A 9,580-nucleotide genomic window follows, 5' to 3' on the forward strand; every position below is an offset into this window, starting at 1 on the left:
GCCTATCCAGACGTAGCGCTCGACGGGCTCTTGCGCCGGCGTCGGGGCGGTGAGCCTCAGCGGTGACCGTGGGACCACGCAGTCGCCGACTGCAGAGAGGGAGGGCCTCCGCTAGCCTCGCCTGGTAGTCCGCTTACGCCTTGCGCCGCTCCTCCTTGATGGAGGTTTGCATGGCCGTCGCAAGCGCCGCCTGGTACACAGCCTCCTCTTCCTCCTCCTCCGGCTTGACGACAGGGGGCGACGAAGGGTTGATGTGATGCTCCTAGACGCTGAGGCGGCATTGCTCCTCGTGCTCGAGGGCAAACCACATCTCCAAGTTGGGTGAGTCCCAAGCGTACGCCGGCATCCGACGTTGCTCCAGTGTGAGGAGGTCACGCCGCCTATGCACCTCCTCGGCACAGCCGACACCGGGATTCTCTGCGGATCCAGATGCCAGTCATGCGGCAGCGTGACATCCGGGTGCACCAACGGCTGCCTGTACATCCAGTGCCATTGTGCTTGGTGCACCCGAATGTGCAGGCGTTGGTGGCGGAGGAGGAGAAAGCGCACGCGAGGAGGATGCGTCGGGGATGAACTTCCCCTTGGTCTTGCCGGAGCCGTTGAAGAAACCCATGGCTAGGGTTTGGTGGTCGCCGGCGAGGGAGCACACAAGGAGGAGGGGAGGGGGGGATGTGGACGGGGCAGTGGAAGTGGATGAGGCCGGCACACCGCACGCGCGCGTGGATTAAAAAAGGACGCCCCCCTAAGCTTCCAGTCGCTGATGCATGGGCCCGTAGTAGGTGGTCGCGTTGAATACGACCGCGTCTGGTAGCTGGCCGGCCGACATATGGGGCCGCGGCGGACACCAAGGGGGTGCACAACGTGTCCGCTTTGTTTCCACGTCGATCCATTTCAGACCCAAATTTGAGCCTGAAATGGATTGACGCGGACATGAAGGAAACACATTTTAGCTTTGGATCGGCGCGTTGGGTTGACGTTTTTGTCCGCAGCGATTCAAACAACCATGGACGGATGAAATGGATCGTCTTGTTAGAGTTACTCGATAAGACAAAGGCAAACGATGCATACAAAAACGTTACAACGCGGAAAGAAAAAGGCCGACAACGCTAGAACGCGACGCACCAACGGGTGCGACCACGCGTCACACACAACCATGATATCATCCGAGCGTGAATTTTACACACAAACAAGATCCAATGATTAATTCTAAAAAAAGATCCAAAGTCTGGACTTAGATGTGAGGTACATGTGAAATAGTAATTCCGATCTATTTTTGGAGGCGATGTTATGATATGATGGTGACCCTTATGTAAGCCAACACGCAGACTAATTTTGTTTACTCGGGCGGTCAAAGTCAAAATGCCGATATGGATCTCCTGGCCATTTTCTTCGTAGAAGCTGCTGGTTTGACTTGTGAGCCTATTAATTTTTATCTCATTCATTCGAGTATTTAACAAAAAACTACCACATTTCATGAAACCGTGCCTGCAAACTACCACTTTATAAATTTGTGCCGAAAACTACCATTTTTTGTCTAATCTTTGACTAAAAACTACCATGTCTAGTAAGTGCCCGATTCGGCTCATCTAAACCCCTTTCTAACAGGTTGGGCCCACTCGCAATTGTTGATGTGGCACAGTAGCCAACTCCGTTAGATTGATTGTTCTGTTGACCGCTATGACATGTGGGGCCCACATGTAATCTCAATAATTTCTCAGTTTTTTCAAACTTTTTTTAAATAAATTTAGTCATTGACTTTAAATCTAAATCAATTAGTACTTACACTGATCTGACCACATGGACCCATTTGACAGTGACCCATCAAACAGTAAACTAGTAATTAATAACCACATGGAAACGCGACCATTGCTGAGCTCCAGATCGAGTTCGGGCGCGACGGCGGCCATGGCTAGCTCCTCCAACCGCACCTCCCCGCTACCCTTAGGACACGACCGCCTCACCAGGAACCTCTCCACTGCTCCCTCTCTCTGTCTCCCGTCGTTCTCTCCCTCCCTCCCCTAACCTCTCTCTCTCCTCCGTCGCGTCGCCGCACCTGCTTGACGCTGGAGCATCTCCGCTGCTCGATCTGCATTCCCCAACCTCTGGTGCCCCGCCTCCTCGCCGGATCCAGCCAAAATCTCCGCCCCACCGCCTCCCTCGCCCGCGCCGCTGCCTCCGCTCGACCGGGAGGAGACGTCAAGCATCGCCGTCCCATGGGCCGTCGGCGACAACCAACAGCCTGCCCCGCGAGAGCTGAGCCATGGGAGGGTTGAGGAAGCGGATCCGGGCGCGGCGAGGCTCTCCTCTCGACGACGGCGGCGCGACATGGCTGTAGAGCTCCTGCTCCAAAGAGAGAAGACGAGGGATATGGAGAGGAGGTTGGGGCAACGTGCGCTGACATGCTCCGATTGATTTTCGCCGTCCCTCTTGCCGTCATTCGCCGCCGGCGACGGGGACTATCCCCGGTCTTCCTCCATGGGAAATCCTAGAGGAAGGAGATAGAAATGACATGTGGGCCTCATACGTTGACGGTCAAACTTAACGGTGCTGATTTTTTTTTCCTGAAGTGTGGGACAACCCTGTCATAATCGAGTTTAAGCGAGCCGAATCAGCCACTTTCCAGACATGGTAGTTTTTAGTCAAAGATTAGACTAAAAATTGGTAGTTTTCGGTACAAATTTGTAAAGTGGTAGTTTGTAGGCACAATTGCATGAAATATGGTAGTTTTTGGTTAAATACTCCATTCATTCAGTAGGTTCATCATAATCAAGTCTACGTTGCCAAAAAGGAAAAGTAAAACATGTGTAATTGTATATGCGGATATGATTTTTTTCAGGTAACTTGCAAGCAAGCAAGCAAGCATTGTAGATGGGAAAGGTTTGGAATCTGGCAACCTAAAACCTTTTCACTCTTTGATTAACTCTAGACAAAAACAGGCAAAGCAGATGGGAATCATGGTAAACAACCAAACCAAACACACTCCTGCCTCCCTGGTTGTCTCTTGTCACAAGCGTCCACATATGGTTGAAGCCGTTGCTTGTGCCACCTGCACTGCACGGTTAACTCTCTTCGAGGCATCATTGAATTTTGTGTGTCTGAATAAATATTCTTTTTACGGGGAATCTGAATAGTAATATTTTTTGTTGCTTGTCCTCCGTGTGGGCTAGGTCGACCAAGAAGAGCTCCGGGGAACCTCCACGACCCGGGCGCGCCAACCCATGCATGAGGAGTATGGACGCACCCATAATTTTCACATGATTTATGGCGTGGGCGGGTAGTGGTACAGTAGCATCAGAAGAGGCGGCTCGTGGCGGCAAACGTACACCACGAATTCATTGTGCATTTGCGCGAGGCCGGACAAAGAGGATGCATCGTCCACATTGGCGTGCAGTCCAGCCACGGCGAAAATACACCGTTTTCTCTTTTCCCAAAGTACTGCTACGACCACAGACACAGGAGACGTCCTACTCGTACGTACGTGCACACACATGCGTGCGCCGGTGCGCGTCCATTCCCCGCCCCCCGTTCTCCGTGGCAACAAGGTCTATATGATTGATGGCAACAGCATGTGTAACGTGTTTTTTTTTTGCGGGTGAATGTGTAACGTGTTTTGTCCTGCCTCTGGAGGAAAACCTATGTAGATAGGCTGCTCTGCTTCTCGACAGGTGTTGGGGTTGGGGTTGTACTTGCGCTTGCGTGGGTCCCAACTTTCTCAAGTTTCCACGTCTTTGGTCGCAGCGCCATTTGGACGCCGCAGCTTAACATGTGTTTGTCCGTTGCCAGGACGCTGTCCCTGCTCACTGTGCACCCTCCGTCTTATTGCCACCCACGGCAAGAAAGCACCCCTACGGCATCACTGTCTCTGCCCACCGTCGCTTCCGTCCATGACGACAAGAGCAATTTGGAGATCCCAAATGTTAAACGGGAAAAATATGGCGCGGACGTTCAAAGCGGCGCACTGCAGGAACTCGTCACACCCACCATCATCATCGAGCCTTTTGAGCCGTCCATTTGCCCCATGAGGTGCCACGCTTACACACGACAAGGTCGGTCTGATGTGGGAAGGGTAGCCCAAGGTCATTGCCGTCGTGCTCTTCGGTGTTATGAGGAGACAACATGACACCATTGTCGACACTCTTGAGCCGTTCGTTTGCCTCACGCGCCCGACGTCAACCCGTGTGTTGATGTGGAAGGAGTAGTAAGGGGTCACACACTGAGCCTGTCTCATATTATAGCCCCTCTTCGGTGTTAAAGAGAAGTTTGATGTAACTCCATCACCAATGTTCTTGAGACGTCCATTTGTCTCACATGGTGTTACATTCACATATGATGAGGACGAGATGATGTAGAAACAACATCGTAGGGTCATGTCTAAAGGCATCTCCAACATTGACCCTCAAACCAGACACCACACTACTAGAAAAAGGGCTATAGCTAATATGAATATTAATGACGCATCTCATATGTGGTGCGCCACTGTTATATAGCAGTGACGCACCATGTGTAGGTATGTCATTAGTGTCCATATCACTAATGACGCACCACATCCACGGTGCACCACTACTAACAATTTTTTTCCATCATTATTAGTTTTAACTAGTAATGACACACCACACACTCTGTGCGTCACTACTAACAATTTTTTTTTCAAAACTAGTAATGTCGCACTAGGGTATAGTGCGCCATTACTAGTTCAAACTAGTAATGACGCACCACAACCACGGTGCGCCACTACTAATAACTATTTTTTAATTTTTTTGCAAAACTAGTAATGGCGCACCACGTAACAGGTGCGCTAATGGCGCATTGTTAGGTGGTGCGCCATTGATAACTTGAGAGCAGCTAGATATTTTGGACAGCCACCTACCACACTCACTTTCCCCACTTCATTCTCTCCACCTCCCCCTCCAAGCTTGTCTCGGCTGCCTCCTCCTCCTCACCTTATTTGCACCATAGATTCACCCAAATTAAGTGGTTACATTTCCTTTTTTTGATAGGTAAGTAAGGGAAACCTTTCTTTATGTTGTAGATCTACTTTTTTCTTCCTACAACAACGTGCACATGCGCTTTTATGGCCTAGATCTACGTATGTTTGTGGTGTTGCATATGTTTGTGTTTGCAGGTACCGGTATTTGAAATGCGATAGTTGCCAATATTTTGCTGGAATGTTGATTCATTTCCGTTTCGGCGAGAATTTGGCACTATGCATTCTTTTTGGTCCTATTTTAGGCAAAGTCATGCCAGATTTTTTTGGTTCTAAAATATTGTTTTGCTCTACCCCGCAGGCGACCATGGTCCGCACGATGACCGAAGGCATCATGAATAGGTTTTTGAGCTCCGCGAAGGCCGAGATGCTTCAAAAGTACGAGACGGAAATAAGATGTTCGTGTCGAAGATGCAAGCTGAAGAGCCTTATGGACCCGGATCCCGTACAGGTGCGGAACCACCTGCTCTTGCGTGGTTTCATGGATGGCTATCGGTGGCAAGGTGATGAAGATGACTATGAAGTCGTCCAGGGGGGCCGGGCAAGAAATGAGGAAGGGCAGCAAGACAACCGCGGCGAGGGCGGGCGAGAAGACGAAGAATCTCCAGGACATGATCACGAAGTAGATGCAGTACACAGTCATCATGTAAAAGATGCCAGACATGATGATGAGGAAGATGCCGTAGCAAATGAAGGGCATGATCATGAAGATGAAGATGCCGGAGTAGACGATGATGGACCGTCGATGGGCTGGGTGCAGTACCCTCATATTCAAGAGCTGCTTCTCAAGCAGATGGATAACGCAAGAGCTGCTGCCCGAGAGAAAGCCAAGATGGATCAACTGGAGATAGACGCGGTTACTCCATTGTATGAAGGATGCAGGCCCAAGGATACCCTCCTGAAAGTAACGCTCATGGCTCTGGAGATGAAGGTAAAACACAAAATGACCGACGCATGCTTCGACGAGAACATGTCATTCTGGCACGAACGTCTTCCCAAGGGGAACAAGTGCCCGACCAGTTTCGAGGAGGCGAAGATGAAAGTACAACTATCCCTGGGTGGTTTTGGTAATTCCTAACAACATATAGCTCATTGAGCTAACATTATTCCAAGATTAATATTTCAGGAAAAGCTCAATGAATGGCATGGCATGGATGAGGAAAGTGGACCCCTCAAAATACTAAGGACAAAAAGATTGGCTCAAGCTCAAAGCTCAAGACTCTACATTTTATATTTTAGTGATCCAAGATCACATTGAGTCTATAGGAAAAGCCAATACTATTAAGGAGGGATGAGGTGTTGCTTGATTAGGTTCTTGCTTCATAGTGCTTAGTGATATGCTCCAAAACCCTCAACTACCTTCCCACATCCACATATGACCTAAACCAAAAGTCAAACTCGTCCCCACCAATTCTTTCTACCCGGCGCCACCGAGTCCAGATGTCATAGCCACTGCCACAAACCCTAGGCAAATCGGTCTCACCGATAGGGATCTCGGTCACACCGAGATGGGGTTGTAATCTCTCTGTTTTCCTTCGTAATGTTTCGGTCCTACCGAGATGAGCGATCGGTCCCACCGAGATTGCAATGTAAACTCTCTGTTTCCCTTTTGTAACATTTTGGTCCCACCGAAATGAGCAAATCGGTCCCACCGAGTTTACCTGACCAACTCTCTGGATTAGCTTATTACCAAAATCGGTCCCACCGAGTTTGTGTAATCGGTCACACCGAGATTACGTTATGCCCTAACCCTAACCATATCGGTCCTACCGAGTTGCATCTCAGTCCCACCGAAAATCCTAACGGTCACTAGGTTTGCTAAATCGGTCCGACCGAGTTTCTTAATTTGGTCTCACCCAGATTGGTAAATTGTGTGTAACGGTTAGTTTTTGTGTGGAGGCTATATATACCCCTCCCACTACTAGGGAAAAGCTTATACACAGGATCTTACCAGCAGCGAGTTTTAAAATAAGGCACTGCTGCAATGTAGCAATAGCGCGCTTCGTCAATACGCGTTGCTGAAATAGACATATCAGCAGTGCGCCTCCTCTAAGCCGCGCTACTGATATAATTCCCACGACCCTGCCGCGAAGCTAGTTCTAGCAGCAGCGCGTTTGCTGGGACCGCGCTACTGATAGGTAGTTCAGCAGTAGCGCCTTTGCCTTTAGAGCGCTACTGCTAAAAATAGCTATCTCCACCCCCACGTACGCTCCTCTCCGCGATCCACACTCACACACTCAGACTCACTCCCCCTCAACCCCCCACGCGCCGGTCCTCCCCCGCCGCCCGCCGTCGCCCCGGCCAACCGCCGTCACCTACCCCTCTTCCCTCTGTGCCGCCGTCAACTCCTCCTCCTCGCTAGACTCGGTACTGCCCTCCTCCTCCGTCCTCCCTCGACTCGCCGCCGGCCGGCCCCTCCTCGCTCCGCCTTCCTCCTCCGTCCTACTCTCTTCTTCCTCCTCGAGTCGCCCCTCCTCCCTCCTCCCTGCTACATTTTGATTTAGTAGGCTTGTTCATATGCAACATTTTGATTTAGTTGATTTAGTAGGCTAGTTGATTTAGTTGATTTAGAACATTTTGATTTAGTAGATTTAGTAGGCTAGTTGATTTAGAACATTTTGATTTAGTTGATTTAGTAGGCTAGTTGATTTAGTATGCACCATTTTATTGTTATTTTTCTGTACATGGATATGTAGATGTTTTTGTTTTTTTGTAATAAGTTATTTTTTTGGCAAAATGTAGGTGCCAATTTAGTTAAAATCACATGCTACTGTTTTTTTCCTGTGAAGTGGATCGTTAATCCTTTGCTCATATTGCTTTAGGAAAATGGCGCCGTCACCACCACCACTATGTCGACTGTGCAGGTCAAGGTGCGCTAGCAGCCTTGCAACTGGCAAGCTGTTCGGCATCTACTTCCAGCCGAGTTTTCGTCATGCGGCGGTAAGAAATTAGATGAAATGTAACCACTATTTTATTTTTAGTGTTGACATTACTGCATTGTGTCATTTTGCTTTTTTTACACAGATCGTCCCATGCAATGTGAGGTTGAAATTCAACAAGCTGACAGGAGACACTGTATAATTTGAGGCTCCTGGGGGCCGTACACTATGGAGGTCGAGAAAGGAAGCAATATGTCGCAGATTGGAGGAGATGGATGGGCCCATTTCGTTGCCCACATGCATCTTACTGGTGGTGAGTTGATTAGATTCTCCTTCAGAGCAGAAAGACCCAAGCTGGCTGTCATTTATCTCAACCTGGTGGAAGATGATGAAGATGACGAAGATGATGAAGCTGACGAAGATGATGAAGCTGACGAAGATGATGAAGATGACGAAGATGATGAAGATGATGAGAACCCACTTCATGAAGCCATCGTAGCTCAAAGAATGAGGCTGAGCGAGGAGGAGGTGCGCAACCTATGGGACATAATTCCGCCACTTGATGACTTTGTCGGGGTTCCATTCGTGACCCGCCTGACAAGTACCATGGTCGATCGGCATGAAATGGTATGTTATACTGACTGTAGTAAGTTGATGATATATATATATATATATATATATATATATATATATATATATATATATATGCTTTATTGTTATACTTACAAATGCAAATTATCCGATGATATGATTAGTGTAGAGTCCAATGATATGCTATGTGGAATCTAGTAGATAATCCATATATACTTATTAGTAGAATTCATGATTCAATAGTACAAATGCGTAGTAATGTGTCTTTTGATAGTGTAGAAATGTAGACTTAATAGAAATATATCTGTAGGAGTATGTGCGAAGCTATTTATTAATTGATATGTTTTTCTTATTCAGAAATTGCCAAAGAACCTATCTGCGAGTTGTGGTATCGAGCCTGATGAAGAAGGCTCAGCTGGACTACGCCTTACCACAAGGGGCTCCGTCACCACCTGTACTTACCACATGGACACAGACGACGGTCGCACACACTTAAACTCGGTTGGGTGGAAGAGATTCCTCGTTGGCAAGAATCTTCGTGTTGGACAGGCCATCCTAATTACTATCAGGAACACCCGCCGCCCAGGCTTGAGGATGATGATCGTCGTCGATATCATCTAGAACTACATATGTGTGTGTGTGTGGCTATATCATCTAGAACTACATACGATGATTGTCGTCGATATCATGTAGAACTACATATGATGATCGTCGTCGATATCATCTAAAACTACATATGATGATCGTCGTCGATATCACCTAGTACTGCTTGAGGATGCATGTTGAGTATATATGAAATTGTTATCTAGTACTCCCTCCATTTCAAATTACTCGTCATGGTTTTAGTTCAAATTTGAACTAAAACTACGACGAGTAATTTGGAACTGAGGGAATACTAATTGATATCTAGTAGTACCTAGTATCTCGAAATTGTAGTTTATCGAAGCTGAAACGGGGTTGAAATGATGAAAGATATAGCAGTAGCGCGGGGCTAGGAAATCGCTACAGCTAACTAATAGTAGCGCGTTCTGTAAAAGCGCTGCTACTATAGTCAATAGTAGTAGCGCGAGTACATACAACACTACTACTAAGAGTTAGCTGTAGCGTATTGGTAGCGCGGCCACCT

Source organism: Triticum aestivum, chromosome 5A (genome assembly GCF_018294505.1).
Source record: "Triticum aestivum cultivar Chinese Spring chromosome 5A, IWGSC CS RefSeq v2.1, whole genome shotgun sequence".
Lineage (NCBI taxonomy): Eukaryota > Viridiplantae > Streptophyta > Magnoliopsida > Poales > Poaceae > Triticum > Triticum aestivum.